Source organism: Fundulus heteroclitus, chromosome 3, assembly GCF_011125445.2.
Source record: "Fundulus heteroclitus isolate FHET01 chromosome 3, MU-UCD_Fhet_4.1, whole genome shotgun sequence".
In the NCBI taxonomy this organism is placed as follows: Eukaryota; Metazoa; Chordata; class Actinopteri; order Cyprinodontiformes; family Fundulidae; genus Fundulus; species Fundulus heteroclitus.
The window spans coordinates 30,345,590-30,365,198 of NC_046363.1; the positions used below are offsets into that span (position 1 = coordinate 30,345,590).

The following is a 19,609-nucleotide window of genomic DNA, read 5'->3' on the forward strand; positions in this document are numbered from 1 at the left end:
CTAGTTTACCCTGGCTGGGGATGCAACACATCCCCGTGTTTGCCTCCCCAGCTCCCCTGCTCCCCCCCCCCTCCTCTACTCCGTGGACGTGTGAAAACAAGCATCAGATGTGGGTCGTCTTCATGACCAGTTTTTGCCCTTGTTTCAAACCCTTATCAGATCAACAAGACGCGCAGAAGGAAGGATGAGGAGTCGGGGGCCAGATAGTCATCTGCGAGAAAAATACCTTGGAGGGAGAGAGAGAGAGGAGGAGTAGAGGAGTGGGTGTTGGGAAGGAGAAACGAGTGAGAGAGAGAGAGAGAGAGCGAGAGAGAGAGAGAGAGAGGGAGCTGATTAGATTGGAGAGAGCCAAGGAGGTATGGCTGTACTATTGAGCAGAGGGGGGGAGCGTGACTGAGTGAACGCCGAATCACAGCAAAAGTCCACAGGCAGGCGGACGGACTGGACCTAAATCAACAAATGGAGACAGAAGAACTGGATGGACGCTGCGTGTGAAGGAGGAAGTGTTTTCCCCCGATGTGTGTGTATCTCTGCATCAGCGCTGCGAGGAGCCCAGGGGGAGGCAGGGGAAGAAAGCGGACAACTCATTCCTCTCTCCTGGAAGCAGAGCTGTGAGCCGCAACAGAGTCAAACCGGGAGGATTTTCCATATAATCTCAGTAAGTACGGACACTGGCAGGGAAGGAGAGTGTTTGGAGGATTGTTTCAGCATCTGATGCTTTTTTTCCCCTCCCCATGATGAAACAGGAGTAAATAAATAAATAAATAAACAGGGGAGGGGGGGTGCACACCAGTGATTCTTCTATTGTGACAAGCATTGTCAAATTGCATTTTTACCCCCCCCTCTGATTTGAACAAGCAGCCCCGATTTGACTGTGCGTTTGTGCCTCTTCCTCAGTGCCGGTGTGTGTGTGTGAGTGTGAGTCGGCGTGTGGACGCTGATAATAGCAGCTCCATTGGTATTCAGCGGAGGGAGCTCCAGGATCTCGCTGCGCCTTTTCCCCAGGATGGGATCACAGAGCAGGGATTGTGCTTGCCCGAGGAGAGCCCGCTGAAATGGGTGAGTGTCCGTGTCTCTCTCTCTCTCTCTCTCTCTTTCCCCCCCACCCTTCCTCCCCGATCTCCCATCACTCCATCCAACCTCAAATGTGTCACATCTCACTGGTTAACCCCCCCCCCCCTAGTTTTAGTTTTCATTTTGAGCGTTTTACTTCTGAGGGGCTCCCTCTCTTGTCCTGGTGTCTCACCCACTCACCCTGCCGCTGCCCCACCTGTTTCCCTCCATCCTCTCACATCCCTACAACCCATCAATCCTTCCTGAAACGCAGCTGTCCAGCTTGACGGATCTGGATAAAATCGGAGCCGACTCGCTTCATTTTTGCCCTTGCCCCCCACCCCACTCCACCCCACCCCACCCCATACCACTCCACCACCACTACCTGCATTCCCTCTTTGCTCCTGCCTCCCCCTCCTCCTCCCCTGTGTCACCCCTCCCCCCTCCCTCCATCCCTCTCTCCTTCTCTCTTCAAGCTCTTCTCCACATTCTGTTTGAATTCAGGCTCAGCAGAGATGTTAGAGTCTATCCTGACACAGGCAATCAGCGGTGATTGGTGTGTGTGTGTGTGAAAGGATTGCTGTTTCTCTCAGTGTGTGTGTGTGTCAATCGCCTTTTTGGCCTTTTTTTTTTTTGGTCTTTCCCTGCATCTGTGTCCCCCCTAGGTGTTTTTGGCCCAAACAAACAAAAGGCCATGAAGTAGATCAGTGTAATTAATTGCTTCCAGCATGACAGATGTGACACATCCAACACTGCGACGCCCCCCCACCCACCCTCTTCCCATTTCTCTTCTCATGTCTTTGTACTTCACACTGACATACCTTCCGCACACCAATTCACACCCATCTACATCTCTTCACACCTGCAATGACATACCATGCAACTGTTTTTCCCGGCGGAGGGGCGCACAACAGCCGCCGCTGAGCTCTGACCTAACTAAGTGTGCAGGAACACTCAGACTCCCGTCCTAAACGACCCTGGGAGAACACGGTGTCAGAGGAGAGCCGTATCTTTCCGCAGAGTCGTATTGATTGCGGCTGATAAACTGAAAAGGCTCTGATGCTTTATTGCAAAACGGACCGTCGCTTCATTGTGCTCTGCAGAAAGGAAGCCAGTTTAATGAGTTTGTAAAAGAGATAATGCGCCCACTGCTTTATTCTGCGTTTCCTTTTCGAGGTTAAGAGGAGACCAATCCCAAATCTGTGAGCAGGGGGGGGGGGGGGGAGCTTTTCTCACTATTCAATAACTCATATTCAACAGGTGCTAATGGTTGTTGCATAGTAACAGAGAGACAAGACAACCTGTTAGGTAAGATCTGACACCTTGCTGCTATTTTTAAATCATGCTAATTGTCCTGTTATTTATTTAAGCAGAGGGGGATGTGATTTTTCAAAAAAAAAAGTAAGAAAATATGAAGGCAAGGATGATAAAATAGCAGGAATCCAAGTGTATTTAAGTCAAAACCATGGGTGCATCTGTGCCCACCTGTCTGTCTAGATGGATCATTGTTGGTGTTAAAACCTTGAGGAGGCAGATGGATGTACAGTGGCAGGTTAAAAAAAAAACAGTGGCAGGTTTTTGACATGGGATAAGTGGGCAGCTGCCCAGGGCAGCATTAAAAGGGAGGGGTGGGGGTCTTGTGAGGCAATGCACGAGCAACAGTTATAAAAAATAAAAAACAGCCTTTTTGTCACTCAGCAGTGAGCCTGATTGATTGATTGATGGGACGGAGGTACTCTCTAAGCTGGCATTCATGTAAGAAACCGCTGTGAATGTGGCCTTAAGTTGCATAAAGGGCAGCTTTGAGGAGCTAATATGCAAAAACAATAGAAGCAGGAAAGATAAAATGAGATAGAATAAAGTAGGTAACATTTGTGTCCACTATGAGGCATCAAACGTGGTCTGAGAAGCTGTGCTTTTGTTTGAAATAGTAATCTAAAACTAGTTTTTTTGAACATTAAATAGCTTTTACAGCTGTTGAAGCTGTAAAAGCTATATTCCCACAGTTCATTAAATTCAGTTTGTTCCACTTGCTCTAAAACCCAAGGGAAAAGTGTGTCTACGACTCTAGCATGCGTCTTTAAAGTTATACAGAGATACTGAGTTGACAGGTGATGTATGAGTTTTATTTATTAAAATAAGTTTATTCACTATTATTCTCGTACTGCCTAACATTTTCCTGCAATTTTTAACACAATTACCCCTCATCTTTGCATTTATCGTAAAACGTTTTAGCTATCATTTTAGTGACGTTGGAATTTGGTTTTAAATATTCATTTGGTTCCACATGAAATCATGTTTTTCTCTTAGGGCGATAGGCCATGCAGTTGTTTTGCTTTTGCAGAGGACCAACACCCAATTTTCTCTTGATTCAAACAGAAGTTTAATTTGGAATAGCATAAACAATAAGATTTCAAATGTTTTAAAATGTCTCCTACCTATCCTACCAGTCCTTTTAACAAGGTTAGGGATGCACCAATTATTCAGCCAGAGATTGGAATTGGCTGAATTTTCCTTGATCAGCTCTGATCTGTGATCTGCAATCACACTATTGAAAAGTTAGATTTTTATTTGTTCCTATTACCTAAAAGCATTAAAACAAAGAGCTCCCACCATTTTCAGTCCATAAATGCATCACCAATCAGTCTACACTCAAGAGTCCCTTTATTTTTTATGCTAATAACAGTGAGACAAAGGTTTGTAACATAAGAATTTATGCACATATGGGTATATTCTTGTCATTTCCTAATTTTCTATTTCATTCAACACTACTACATCAATCAAATAACCTGCAGCACATTTCACTGTTATATGTTAAAACCAGAGGTTGTCTGGAGTAGCCAGAAAGTGTACTTAATTAAGAGTAGCACTACTTCAACATATATTTCCTCAAATAAAAGTAAAAAGTTGTCCGGCAAGAAATTACTCAAGTAAGAGTAAAATAATGTATTCAGCAAGAAGGCTACTCAAGTACTCAGTAACTAATTGTAACAATTGATCATTTGATATTTAAAAAATATGTAATCAGACAGACAAAAATACAAGTTTATTTACAAATAAGCTTATGCACAAGACAAAGGAAACCCTTTTTTAAATCATTTTTTTCAACATAAAACTTCAAAGCAACACTTACTGCAGTTAACGTACAGTATGTTAGAACAGTGCAAAGTACTTCCACTGACAATATCTACTGTATACTATATGTTAATTTGACCTCCAAATGGCTCAATGAGCTCAGCAGATACAAACTAAATTTAAAATAGCAAAGCTCGTGCTCAAATAAGAAGTCTCACTCTAACATGAACTCTAGGTTTTTGTCTCTCTGGTGCATTTTTGGTTAAAACCAGTTTGTTCTTTATTTGTGAAGTTACTTGCAGTAGGTAGAGTAGGCAGACATATTACTCAAGTAAGAGTAACGATACTTATAATAACATGACTCAAGTGAAAGATATTGTGCAGTGAAAGTACTCCTAAAAGTACATTGTTCTCAAAAAGTTACTCAAGTAAATGTAACTGAGTAAATGTAACTAGTTACTACCCACCCCTGGCTAAAAGCCTTCAGAAAAACAGAATCGGCCAGAAAGAGCCTGACTGAAGCATCTCTGAACAAGATGTCAGAGAAAGAGTTTTATTGGGTCTAATGGAGAAACACAGGGCTGACCCTCCCCCACCTGTTGCTGCACACTGTTGGTGCATTTAATTTCCATTGCTTAGAAAATAATAAAATGTCATTTCAGAAATATTTATAGTTGTAAAAAAAACAAAACAAAAATAAATGAGTCCCAGCCAAAACCGTCATTACAGCAACAGTTTTTAAACTATAATGGGCAAACTATGAGTGTCTGTTGAAGTTGCAAACTCAATTTTAACTATTTTTCTCACTAACAGCTTGTTTTAGCTGAGTTACCATCACGCAACAATTGTGTTATATTGTTTTCTTGCTCAAGTTTACATACGATGTTCAAAATAACTTCAAATGTTTAAGGTAAAAACACTTTTAGCTGTACTAATCAGTAATTTACTTTGTTTTAGCGCTACTGTGAATCATTATTTTGCTTTCCTGTTTTATATCAAAGCAACTGGATCATGTCAGGCATATTCGCTTTGCATTTTTGTGGAAACTATGATATTTTTACTCAAGGTTATCATACTACAAGAATCTCACTGCGAACGTATTCATTCAGCCTAACAGAGGAATAATATTGTTTTCTACGAGCAGTAGGTCCTGCAGCGCAACACAATCCGTCTTTTGTACTCTCCAGACACTCAACATTGAATTTTTCTCTTGTTTTAAATCTGAATTTGGAACAAACCGCGACACTTTAAAATAAATCCGCGTCTGACTACGACTCGGCGCCGTCGTGCTTCACCTGATGCATTTTGCGGCCCTAAGATCTGAGGGGAAAGAAACACAGCAGAAAGGACTGAATGATGCAGCGAAGGTGTAGTTATTAAATTGCACACAATAGAGGAGATGTCATGTGGAGACTGTGTGAAGATGAGCTTGTTAGGAGGGCGAAAGGATCAAATCTTAGCAAGAATGCCGAGCACTAAGGAGCAAACAAGCGGCAGAGACGGGAGAGAGAGTGACAAGGACAGAATAGACAGCAGGACGACAGCTAGAGAGGAGTGTGACAGGCAGGAGAATGACATGCGTGATAAGGCAGAGTGACACAGACGGCGCCCAGCTAACCTTTCTTGCACTCTCACTCTTCTTCTCTTGTACTTTTACCGCTCCTCTTTCTCTCCTTTCCAGACCCAAAGCCTCAGAGCAATGGACACCAAACGGGCATCATGGAAACCAACGCGTTCCCTTCCACGGCTAGATTTCCACACCTAACCGCCTCCGCCATCTGCAGCCATCCGCTCCGGCCAGCGCTGAGCCCGCGGAGTTGAGTTTGGGGGGAGTCGCCGGGAGCTGTCTGCAGAAAACGGAGATAAGAAGGCCTCAGAGGGGTCGACGTGCCACCAAGCAGTCCATGCGTCGAGCAATTAAGCCGCTTGAACTTCGTTCGAAATGAAATATGATGCAGTGATGCTTGAGCGGCGGCGCGACGCTTTGGGACGTGTACGGATTTATCGGCTGGATATTTTGTTGAGATTACGACACTTTGGGGCGCACTTCTGAGCTGAGGCACTTTTTCCACCATGAGTTTGTGGGCAAAGGCGAGTAATTGAAAATCACCCCCCGGGAGGCTGTGTTTTTTTAAAAATTTTATTTATTGTTTTTTTTTTATTTCCAAGGAGCAGCTTCTGTATTTTCCCCTCAAGTTTCCTGTTCTTTCTCTCACATTGCAGAGAAATACATTATGAAGCAGCACCATTCTTCTTCATCCTCCCTCAGTGACGGAGAGGGAAGAGGGACAGACTGTCCAGAATAGATAACGAGTAACGAAACAGCCAATGAGCAAGGGAGGAGGGGGGGAAAAAAGCAGAAAACAGGGGGACAGGTGGAGAAAATAACAGACGAAAGGAGGCAGACAGAATCGAGAAAAACAGATTTAACTAGGATTGACCACAGTCCTTTTTTTGGACCTTCTATAATTCGCCTGGGCTGTGTTGGAGGGTAGCTAATGCCATGGCCAGGGGAGGGTTCAGGATTTCAGCCGCAGGGGGGTCTTGAGCAGAAGGCGAGGTCTGTGTCTGGTCTGAACCTGCCGGCTCTGCATGTCGGGTGTTTGAACTAAACCATGGCCCGGTAAACAGACACCTGTACGGACTGACAGAGCAGCTCTGAGACAGAAAGGAAGACAGCTACACAGCCTGAGTGTCAGGCAAAAAAAAAAAAAAAAAAAAAAGGCAGCAGACATCCAGAGCTGGCAGAGCCGACGTTCTGCATTTCATTGTCATTCCACTCAGTGTTTTCAGAGAAGGTAAGAGGAAGAGAAGAGGAGCGTTCCTGTGTTTGTGGCTCCTTCAGCATTCATCTAAGTCAGTAGTCGCACCGAAAGGAAAAACAAACAAACCAATATACAGCAAAAGGGGGGGTTGTTACTAAATAGGAAATTCAGGTTGGAAAGAGAGAGGGTGGGAGGAAACGGAGAGAGAGAGAGAGAGAGCAGGTGTCAGAAATCCTCCCCTTCATCTGCTTGTCATTTACTCCTTTATGCTCGCTCGTCGTTTGGCTCAGCGATTGATTTTCTGATGCAGGCGTTGCTTCTCCTATAAGCCCTCTGCAGTCCCTGGGTAAAAGCAAGACTGAGGAGAGCAGAAAAAGACCACAAACAAAAACAAAAAAAAAAGAAAAAAGGAAAAAGATGGAGCCCTTCTCATTGACTGACTTTTCACCCCCTCCTTTTCCCATTTGTCGAAATGGCCTCTTGTTATTTTTCCTCTAAGTAAAGGGAAAGAAGAAAAACAGCCACCCGATCAATCCCTCATTCTGTTTGTACAGAAGAACTGAACCTCCCCTTTCATCAGCTGTTCCTCTACATGGATTATTTTTCTCTGTGTTTTAAACACCGGATTGCTCCAATATACGTCCTCCCCACAAACGATACAGGGAAAACTACTGTAACTCCCCCCCCCCCCCTTCCCCGCCAGCATCCATCCCCGTCACCCCTCGGCCGAGGTGCAGGAACTCTGTGGTCTCGGATCCCAGTGCCCTTGTTGACTCACCACTACGGCTATAATATGGCACAGCCCCTCTGATACTGTCTGATTCATTCTGTAAGTAAGCCTCTTTCTATCCACCTTTGAACGTATGCCTTCACGTGCTCGCTACAGGTCATTAGCATTCATTAAGCTCATGTATTGTGAGGCGCAGGAGTGGTCTGTCTCACTGCAGCGTTTGGTTTGATGGTTCCTTCACAGCGGATTTGCTTTCCTGTGCTTCCTCTGCTTCGGGCAGACGGCGTGCATGTGTGTTTGTGTGTGTGTGTGTTTGTGTGTGTGTGTGTGTGTGTCGGTCTGCCAAACACTGAGTTTGATCTCAGATCCAAGCATGCGAGAGAGTCAGAGTGTCAGGATAAGGCGCACGGGGTGCTTTCCTTTGGGTGTGTGACCCCCTGGGGTTAATGTGAACTAATTAATGAGATTTCTTTTGCCCATTTCCATTTCAATTTGAATGTTCTGGCACTGCTGAGGGTGAGAAAATGGAAAGTGGATGCATTGGCTGCTCAGAATGACTCCCTGACTGATTTATTGTTGCTTACAATGACATCTAATACCTTGTACAGGTATTCATGTCCCTCATACCTGTCCATATTGGGTCATGTGTTGCTGACACAAACCTCAATGCATTTTATTGGGTTAGGCTATGATAGACCAACACAAAGCAGTGAACAATCATTAAGTAGAAAGAAAGAAGATGCATGTTTTTAAAACATTTTTTTTTACTAATAAAATGCTGAAAACTCTGCCATGCATTTGTATTCATCTCTCTTTAATCTGATATCCATAAATGAGTAAACATAGACCATTTGTGTGTAGTTTAATCCCGGTATAAATCCAGGTGTTCTGTGAAGTCCTCAGATGGTTGTTTAAGAGCAAACAGCACCTTGAAGGCCAAGAAACACAGCAGACAGGTCAGGTAGGAGGCTGCGGTAAGGTTTAAAGCAGGGTTATGTTGTAAAACATTATCAGAAGCTTTGAACATCTCACAGGATAATGTTTAACGCACCATCCAAAGCTGGAAAAAGTCTGGCAATACTGCTCAGTAAGACATGGCTGTCTACCTAAACTAGGGGAAATGATGGGATTGATAAGAGAATCAGAAGAAACCCGGGGTCACTTTGGAGGAGCTGCAAGGATTTAAAGCTCAGGTGGGACAGCCATTTGTTATCCACTCCACAAATCTGTTGCAAGAAAAGTTGCAAGTAGTAAGCCATTAGAAATCCTGCTTGCATTTTGTAGGGCAGACGTCCTTTTCCTCAGTAGATACCCTCTGTCCTGCACGTTTTATGTGTTTACCTGCTGCCGCACACCAGCTTTAAATGAAGGATGGGATAACAGGCTTCTTCAGCACTTGATGGCATGCAGAGGAGGTAACAACCATTTGAATCGGATGGGCTTGAGCATGGACAGATCTAAAACATGCTGACAATGGGACCCGAGGACCTTTTTTTTTTTAATAGGGAACTCAACAAACGTGTTAAAATGTGCTCTCATCTCAAGAGACAACAAGTGAGCTGTTTGGCTTTAATGTAAAACACTGTGTCAGGTGGAAGATGACTTCAGCAGAATGAAATGCACAGGTGGCAGCACCATGGAGGGGAAGCTGCGAAAGACCGGAGTTAAGACAGGAGGGTCGTCTTCCAGTCTTCTGGCTTTGCCATACAGCCAAAGCTACAGGGTGAAAGTTTAGATCAAAGCATATTCCTGTATTAGAATGACCCAGTCAAAGTCCAGAGCCACACTGATAATCTGTGGCAAGACTTTAATATTGATACTGAAACTTTACCCACCCTGACTGAGCTTGAGCCATTTTGCTCAAAATGGGTGGATTTCAGTGTCCTGATGCCCAAACCGCCGAAAGACTTTAAATTCACTTTAAATAAGCAGAGCTGAATACAAATGCATATTAATCTGTGTTAGTCTATCACCTACAATACCAATAGAACGCATTTGATATTTTGGTTTTTGTTTGAAAAAAATGTGGAAAAGTTCATGTGTGAATGAATAGTATTACTCTTTGGCTCCATTACATTTTCAATCCCCCTGATCCTCAAATGAGTTGCCCGAATGAAACTCAACACTTATCTACGGCCTCTGCAACGTCCTGCATATTAGGAAGCTCATCTATCTCCATGGACACATCTTTATACACTCGCACAGTCACCAGGCCCTCAATCAAGATAGTACCTTCAAACAGACCAATGAACTGTGAATAACGCCATTATACAAACTCCCAGCTCTGAGCATTTCAGGGAGGAAGGATTTGAAGGGTATAAAGAAGGAAGGAAAAAAAAAACGAGGGAGGGTAAAAAGAAAAGCTACCCTGGGTGCAGAAAGAACAAGAGGAGAAAGAGCATACGATAGGAGGCAGGGAGGGTGAGGCGGAAAGCAACAGAGAGGCAGACTCAGAGGAGGGCGGGCGGGGAAACGGCGAGGAAAATGGGAGAGCATGGGTATAGAGAGGCCGCAAGGCAGGAAAAGACCTCTGCTCCATGGGAGCACTCTGATGGGCTTAGCAAGGCCCCGCTTTGTTCATGCTGTTGGTCAGCCTCTCAGAATTAAGCTTAACTAAATAATACGATTACTGCAGCTGCACACTGATAACACGCTGCTGCCGATCCCCTTTGTCGCTGTCAGAAAGCCCGGAGTAGAGAGGAGGAGTGGCATACGATGGCATCAAAGGCACGGCAGAAGCGACTACATTACGCTGTCACAAGGGCCCGAGCTTCACAACGCGGCTTCAGAGGAACAGGCGAGAGCCGGTTTCACTTTTTTTTTATCCGAAGAGTAGCCGCGCTGACAACGATACAGCAGGGGTGGAAAAATGGCTCCTCCACAAATAAATACGCAAAGTCATTATGTGCCATCATGCAGCAACAACTCACTTATCTCTTCTCCTCTCTAATGTTGCACTCTGAGATCCAGATGCCGCGTACGACCTGACTGTACATGTGTACGCGTAAACAGCGGCGCTAACAGCCAGGCATCTGGCCCCTCGGCTCCGTGGTTTACGCTGCATCCTCTGTGTGGGCTTTTTGTTTTATGTCTCTCTGCTTGACAGCTTTGACACAAATTCATGCGAAGTTGACCTTGCAGTTTGAGGTGTAATAAAAGCTGAAATCCCGAGCTATGTTGCACGTCGATACATGCTCTCCTACCAGCACATAAATAGTCTCCCATCCCATGGGAAAGGGGGGGGGGGGGTGGTAAACAGGCGGGCGGCAGATACCACTGTCCGGTTTGTCTCAGTAGAGGTGGAGTACATCTTTCTGTAGCCCATGGCTCCCAGAGTAGAGAGCTAATATAAACGCTGGCCTGGGCTCAGCCCCCCTCCTATGAGATATGAAGTATTTCCACTCTTCTCTCAGTAGGAGCAGCCATTTGCCTGCAGAGCTAAAGATTAGCTTGGAGGAGCGACTGAAAAGACACATTTACCATGTGGTGGTGTTTCACGAGAGCAACAGAGAACGTTTGAGAGCTGAGCGCCCACAATGAAACCGGTTTAGTTATGAAACACAAACTTTATTTCTGTCCCCGTGCAGAAGAAAGTCCGGTTTTGGATCCCATATCGGTGCTTTTCCACCGTCATATTGGTACACCTCGACTAGTTAGGCACATTTATGACCATTCTTCCTGGAATTAACAGTGATTTTAGATGTTGACAGAGCCTCTCCAATGCATCAGATATGCTTTGATTTAAGCTGTTCTCTACTTTTTGGACCTTTGTCTTACTGGAAGATAAACCCCTCTCAAGTCCTGAGCTGCCTCTAACAGGGTTTCCTCAATGATTGCGTTGGGGTTTGGTTTCAACTCGGACACGCTGCCCTGTCCCTTCTGAAAGAGAAAAAAAACATCCCTATCGCATGATGCTGCCACCATTGTGTTTCATGTGGGAAAAGTGTGGTCAAAGTGATGTGCAGCTTTCGTTTCCTGACATGAATAGTCCAATAACGTGCACATAGCACATAATCTTGCAATGCATTGTGGGGATTTTGGACTGTGATCGGCATTTTTTCTGGGCAACAAACATCTTTTATTTGCATTGCCAATTTAGCTGAAAGATTGTCTACATTCCCTGAACTGAGATTTTGAAAATATTATGCATGCTTCTTGCAAGAAATGTCATCAGAAATGCATATAACCTAAATGTTCTTTTTAATTTACGGGAAACGTTGGCACAGATTGGTGACGTAGAGATTGCAGCATACTTAGCACCCACTGTAGCAACGGTAGAAAATGTAACATTTTCACACTGAAATCTTGTGAAATTGTCCATATTCACTGAATGAAGATTATGGAAATATTATTTATATTTCTTGCTAGAAATGTCGTCAAAATGCGTATAAATGTAGACACTTTCTTTAGACATTGAGTTTCCCGTATAAAGTACGGGTAATGGCTGCCATGTTCTTTTTTCGCTGGGAGAAGCTTGATAGTCACATGACCTGGTTGCAAGCCAATGTAAATAAATATGCCAAATAAAATGTAGGCCTGAAACGTATTCAGGTGTCAAATTGTGGCAATACCACATTTCTCGCTCTGGACCAACGTGGCTATTACACGTTTTTCAGTGAGACTGGGTTGCCGTCAGCTGTATTTATACTGAGATGAAATGGGCCTCTATTTAATAATTAGGCAATTTCTGAAGGTTATACTAGATATTTTTAGGGGGCTGTGAATGCAATAACTTAAAATGCCATATTTCAAAAGGTCTTGTTCATGTGTATTTGGCTCAATAGCATCCATCCAATAAGGATTCATGTTATATTGCATGCAGTGTGCTAATAGAGAGCTGAAATATAGAAATAGGAAGGCAATATATCAGTGAAACAAATAAGCAGTAACGTGTTTGAATCGATTGGTATTTCAATTGTAAGGTCTTTTATGAGTGCTGCAGCATTATTTCAGGTTTTCCTCTTGACTTGTTCTAAACTGTGGCAAAAAGCGACGTGCTTCATGAAATAACAATTTCCGCTGAATTTTAGAACCTCTGATAACCCCGGTTTGTTCTGCTCAGATCCTTACAGATCACTGATCCAGCCATTTAACGCAGCTCTGGAAGCAGCTGTTACATGCCCCAACAAAACCGGGGATGCTTCTGCTAAATGCTTTCCAAAAGCGTTTTTGCAGAAGTATGTAATTATTATGCCATAAACACTAAATCTATCATTTTCTCAACAACTAAGGAGTGTGACAAGGCTTTTTGCTATAACAGCCCACGAGTCCTCCGGAAAGCGTCTCAGACAGCCACAGCTCCAAAAGTGAGCCGACCTAATTTTGGCACACGAGATCTCCTCAAAGTCTGAAGAGCACTCGAGTTTCGTCCATCAATTTTCCGTCGATGGATCGCCGGCACAAGGCAGCGCAGCCTGCGCTAAACCTTTGCCCCGCGTTGCACGAAACGAAAATGGCTCTGCACGCCTAGTCGTTTGTCCAGTCCTGCTTGCTTCAGGCCAGCTGGCCTTGAGGGGGAAGACAGAGTGCGTGTGTATGAGCCGAGTGACAAGAAGTGGACATTAGGACACACATGCCCTTTCCGTAATGTGCTCCCGGCTGGACTGTTTGGCTGGCCATAAAGTGAATGCTGCTAATGGCCTCTCCGTTAATGGAGTCATTAAGACTGGATTGCAAGGAGATAAAGGCGACGTGTAATGTGTGTGTGTGTGATCTGGGGTAGGAGTGTGATCATTTATACATGCGTACAGTTACTGTAACCATCTAATGAATTTGTATTTATTCAGCTCTTTGCTACATATTCTCCAGATAGCACTAAAGCCGTCACCGGTGCTGCTGTGCATTAGCGTTAGTGGGAAAGGTCAGTTTGCTGTCAGTGTAATTGTAGCACGGTCCGAGGCTCAGCTAATCAGTCTTAACCTGGCTTTTTCTAATCAGCCTGCTGTCTGAGGCTCGCGTCGCGGCAGCAATAATGCCTCACAGAGAGATTGCTGCTGCCTTGTGCGGACGCCGGAGTGACAAATGCTGATAGGCCTGATCTTAGGTCAGTTCAGGACTCATTCCCGAGAGAATGTGCCAGGGATGGAGAAAGGCATTCTGGGTAGCCTTGCGTGTTGTTTTCATGGTGGCATGACTGCTCATTACATTCTGAATCTTACCACAGGGTTGGCTTATGTCACCATGCCCATCGTGTCTTGGGCTCCCGTCGGTCGGGCCAGCCTCCTTCGTTTCTTCTTTTCTGCAAGAAGTTACATGGAAAAGTTAGCTTGCAGGCAGAAATCGCCTCAAATCACTTTTTCTAATTAGGCAGGGACGAGACACTGACTCAGGAGGATGGCACGCCAAATCTGTCACTCATTTTCATTCGGCTTTTGCACTTTGAATACTAAAAAAAAAAAACAACAGCCAAATTTTACAACTATTTAACGAATGCAACTAAACCAGCACTTATTTTCTGCCACACATCTATTCAGGCATACACGAATTGCTGCCTAGTGGACACGTTTTCTCACCTGAGCTGTGGATCCCGGCAGCTCCTCTCTAAGTAACATGGACCTTAAGCGGACAGCCGTGTCTTGTTAGCTTTGCAGTTGTGCACAGCGCTCGGTGAGATGTTGAATGCTTGGGATATTGTGTCATAACCAAACTCTGCTATGATCATTTCCACAACTGGACACATTCATTTACATTATGATTAAATTACAAACTCTATTTACTAACAAGGTGACTTCCTACGGGATATTTAATTTGAGGTATTAGACAAAAAGAGGTCTGGACACAAATGCATGAAAACTATGGATCATATTTCAGCAGCTTCACAATCATGGGCGACTTCATGTTGATCTGTCGCAGGAAATCACAATAAAATACTTTGAAGTTTGTGGTGGTGATGTGAAAAAAAGGTTCTAAAATCCAGTATGTATGAATACGTTTTCAGACATACGTATAGAATTAAACTGCACATTGATCCTCAATAACTCTACAACAGGACGTATCGATACACGGAGCTGAAACTGAGACAGTGATCCCAGAGTTAGCCTGACCTTTCATTGATGTTTGGGTTCTGTAGCTTTATCCTAAAATAGATTCAGAGCAAAACTAATCCAGAGTTCAACATTACATCTTGATTGGTTGTCAGTCTCTAAGGGTCTGCCTCCAGCTGCTGATGAGAGTGGTTCATTCCTTTGGTCCGTTGAAGAGTTAGCGCTAAACAAGCAGTAGCACATCTTTAGCATTGGAACCAGTTCAGTGGAAACTCCCATCCTAATGAACTCTTATAAATTTTACTACATTACGTTACGTCACCTGAAATGTTGTTCCAATTGTTTGATCTGGGGTTTTGTTCAAAGGTCACAGCATCCTCAACCTCAGCCTGTTTCCCACGTTTTGCTGCATCTCCTGCTTAGTGTTAGTTTGACTCGCAGTGTGTTAATGACTCTCATCCTTTCTGCAACTATGACTTTATTCCCTACAGCAGTCTGTAATGAACCTTTTAAGGTATTTACACACACACATAACAGATTAAACAATGTTCGATTTGAATGTGGTATAGTGATGTTTTTCAAGTTCACAGTAAAAGTCGATAAGTCAAATTATAAATGAATGTTTGTTTTTAAACACAGCATACAAAGAACATTGTTCCTCTGAATTATCTAAAAGAAACCCTCTTTTCATTTTGAAACCAAAGCAGTTATGAAATGATCTCAGGTCATTATAAAGCGTACCAAAAATGAATGTCTCACATCTTTAATGTTTCCTTAATTAGGTAACAAAAAGTCTTTTCTTTTTCAACAAACCATCAAAGCTGCCCCCCCATTAACAATAGAATAGAAAAAAAAAACAGCTCTGTACAATGCCACTGTTCCTGATAATAAGACGGCACTTAAGCTCGGAGACACTCTGTTCATTATTTAAGTTTGTACCGAGCATCATTTTTCTTTATATCAAAAATTATTTCAAAGAATAGAGTTTTTTTTATTTTAATTGGTCATATTTTGCAGATGAAAAAAAAAAAGCCCCGAACGTTAATTAGGGAATGCTTTCCTCTGAACGTTGTATTTTCATTAGCTGTAAGCCATAATCATCAAAGATAATACAAATAAACGCTTGAAACAAACCACTCTGGGTGTAACAAAACCACATTTTAAGTCTCTCTTTTTAAACTAGACCCTCCTTTTCGAGCTCTAGCCGTGTTTTAGTTAAAGGGATTTTCGCTGATCGTCAGAGTTGTCGGGTTTTAAAACATTAGTCTTGTTTTTTTTCTTCAACGTGGACCTTGAACTATGTTGAGTCTTTTTCAGACACAGATCAGCCGCACCAATCAGAAGTACTAACATGCAAGTCAGTTCCAGCTCCCTCAGTCCAAATTATTTAAACTGCTGCACATTTACTGAACTCGGTAAAAATGTAATTCTCCGAATGGGCTCATGTCGTGAAGATGAAGGAAAAAAAAAAACAACAGATGCGATTAATTAACACCCTCTCTGTGGTTTGATGATACTTAGATTTCCACAGACACGTAGGGCCATTCTTGGAGCCGTTTTTTATTTTAGCCAATTCAAAAACCGGGCCGTAATGGCGACCCTGAGCCGTTGCCCCCTGCTGTAGCTCAGGCACACGAAGCATCATTAAATAGCAGAGTGTTATCTGCATCGGTGGCTTTTTGAAGCAAAACTTCCCTGTCAGATTGGATGTAAAATCGTACCGTGTGAATAATGTAAATTCTTACACTCAGAGATGGATGTGTTGAGTACTAATGAACGTGTAGGTGGGCCTTATGTAAAATTAAGTGCTTTGCAAGAGAGAAAACTTCTTAAAGCTTTTTGACACCTTCCTTGATTCGATCGTTTTTCTCCTTCGTTGAAACTGAATAGTTGCAGCAAATCCTCTAAGACACTCATTCAAAATGAAGGACACGTTTTTCTTTATCCCCCCACCCCCCACAGTTCATTGGTATTTGATGTAATTCACAATGTTGTTGGACTAGCATCTTTCCAAATTCTCCCAAGCTTTTCATTTCTGCAGGAATTAGAAGTGTAATTTATTTTCTTTGGCTCCCTGACGTAACTCAGTGCCAAACACAGAAACACAAAGCCAAACGCTAACGTCTTATAAACGTGCATGATGAACTACATTAAAACCCCCCCAATCATATTTGGTTTTCTTTGTGTCTGTAAGTTTAATTATATATCTGAGGAGTAATTTATCTCGGCCTGTGTCTTCGCTCATATTCGTCATTGCTTGTTTTCACCTGCATGTGTTCAATTGGAGCTGAAGCACCATTGGTGGCGTGTTCAGCTGTTGCTACGGTTAGCGCTGGTGTGGAGTCGATGCCGGGGTCGATGCGTTTCACACAGGGAGCCCGATGGTCCTGCTGAGCGCCACAAAGTATTTCAGCCCGCGTACGAGACGGTCTTTGATCCGAGGTAAAACAGGCTGAGAGAGCACACACTCGACTGATCTAACGCAGGAGATACCAGCCTATTAGCACCTTCAGTCAGCCTCAGATCGTCTATCGGCAGGTCAGCGGCGGAAAGCTGTTCCAGCTCCAGGATAACTAGAGACGCGGCGTATTGTGTGTTTCATTTTAAAGATGCTTGGTTCAAGCTCTTAAGCTCCCAGGCATTAGTTAGGATGCTTGGGTATTAGTGATAGATTTATGGTATTAAAAAGCAGGTGCTCTGCATACTTTAATTTTCTTCAGTTTTATTTAGAGCCTATTTAACAAATTGTTTTGGCCTTTAGGGAGCAATGTTGTCTCATGAGATTGTTATGCCTGTTATTTTAGAAAATGTGAACATAACACACGTATGGTCTTCATTAATGGGCACCAGCGGTGAAGTTGTATGGAAAGCCTTAAAATTTATTCATCTCTGTTTTTTTGCTGGGGCATAATCTCACCAAGAAGGAATGGGAAAACCTCATGGTTTTGAATAAAATCCCTGTTGTCAATCATTGTTGTTATACAAGCCAAAATAAGTTTACAATTCTTGCCACTGTTCAAAATGGGAAAGACAAGAGAATGCAACGGTATTAAGAAAGCTGGGTTTTTATCTTTAAAATCTAGGAATTTGATGCAAGAAAATAGCCAACCTTATTCAGAGCAACCATTAAAACCGTTTAAAAGGTTTTTCTGTTACAAAACCTGAAGAGAACCTGAGTGTTGGCATCATGTGCAGTGAAAGTGATGCTAAGGCAGGCAACCTTTCCAAGGCTCACTATTAGAGACCTGCAGCACAAAGTGCCCTCTAGAGGTCACCAGCTTTCCATAACAACCATTGGATGGAAACGGCTGCTTTTCCCTCCTACCATCACAAACGTAAATTTGTGAAGTTTGCTAAACCATCCTGGGACTTAATCCTTAACTGGGTGCTTTAGTCAGACGAAGCTTTGACTTTTCAGCCACAAACTGTTCAGGTCAGTCTGACGTGAAACAAGAGATCTTGGGATGATGGAGCATTGCAGCATTGGTGATGGATCTGTGATGCTGTGGGCCTGCTTCACATCCAGAGGCTTTAGGAAGCTTGTTAGAGTCCACAACCTTATATACTATTTAATATACCACAAGATTATAATTTTTTCCCCCCATGCCCATCGCAGTCCTCCAAACCCTCTAACATTGTGAAATCTTAAAGCAGGAGCCTTTGTGTCACTATGTTAGTACTGGCCATAGTTCTACAGAGCATTAAAACATTTTTTTATTTACATTATCTTTACTTCTTCACTTCCTCCCTTGATACATTTAAATAAAGGTTTGACTTGTATTCAGTTTTTAGGTGTGAAAATGTGCTTGTGCTATAAAAGCTGAATTTATTTCAAGGCTTTTGACACATCTTTACCAGGGGTGATAAATGTTAAATCCACGGTTGTTTTGTCTTTACAGACTCTTTGGGGAGATAGCTGTGTAGCTGCCAAATGATGCGTTATACTCAACACTTAGTCACTAACAATACCGGTTTCTTAGAGCCGGGCTCGGTGGCACTCCTGATCAAGATCCACTGTTATAACTTTTGGATTTCAGTGGGAATTTCCTGGTTAATTGAAGCCAAATAAACCACCTTAATGTGTTTGGAAACCACACCGGCAGCATTAAACCAAAATCAGGAGCGTTGAGATGCAAAAATGCTCATTATGACTGAGAAGGAAAGCTGAATTTAGGGAGACATTATCCTTTCTTCCTTTTAATCAGCCATTTTTATTTAATTTACTGTTCATCTAAAATACTTGTCAGCGATAATAAGATTCATGGCGGGGATAAAATACATTTCCTTATCAAAACCGACGGATCTAATTAGCACTAATATGTTGTTTTTTCCCCCCCCTACATCGATTATTTACCTGATAATTCCAGGTTCTCTCCCGCTCTGATAAATGAGGAGAAACCACACCACTTGTGCCACCTGAAGAATTGAATTGGCGCTCCTGCTGGTATCACCATTTTCCAGTGTCGCCATCTTATCTGAATGGGCCATAATCAGTTAGCAGCAGTCGGCCAGCGGCACTCGCAGATGAAATTCTGTCTGCAGTAATAACAACAGCGTCTCATAGGGGGATAACCTGCCTTATTGCTCATTGGATTTACATACAGCAGGTAATCATAGAGTCTGCAGGCTGCCGCTGACTGATGGTGTGTGTCAGCCATGTACATGCAGCCTTTGTTTTCATTTGCCAGTCAGGCGTGTTGGGTGGTGCTGCTGCAGAAATCAATGTAGCATTTGGATGCTTGCAATAAGGCCCTGTGTGTGTTTGCTTCATCTAAATACTTACCTGTGGGGCATCATCGCTGCAGCCTCCATTTATCCATCTCTCTCTCTCTGCGAGGCAGAGAGTAACACGGGGGCACCTTTCAAAGGAGTCCACACTATTACAATAGTGACCTTATTTGCTCTTCCAATGGCTTTGATATTAAAACGCTGTTGTACTGCAATCCATTTGAAAGGAAAAACCCAAATTCAAACATATGCTAATAAAGAGCCGTGTGTTTGTA

General features: G+C 43.2%; 1 protein-coding gene across 4 annotated transcripts in view; it reads left to right on the top strand.

The window, feature by feature from the left end:
- Nucleotides 1–292: 292 nt before the first annotated feature.
- Nucleotides 293–19,609, top strand: part of grik5 (glutamate receptor, ionotropic, kainate 5) — a 148,087-nt gene continuing 128,770 nt past the window's right edge. For 2 of the 4 annotated variants that reach the window (XM_036135181.1, XM_036135182.1), the window contains exons 1-3: nt 293–658; nt 898–1,059; nt 5,810–7,722. The gene's annotated coding sequence lies outside the window, so the exon portion shown is untranslated. The remainder of the gene's footprint in view (nt 659–897; nt 1,060–5,809; nt 7,723–19,609) is intronic. The other 2 variants (XM_012870364.3, XM_036135180.1) reach the window with 2 other exon arrangements.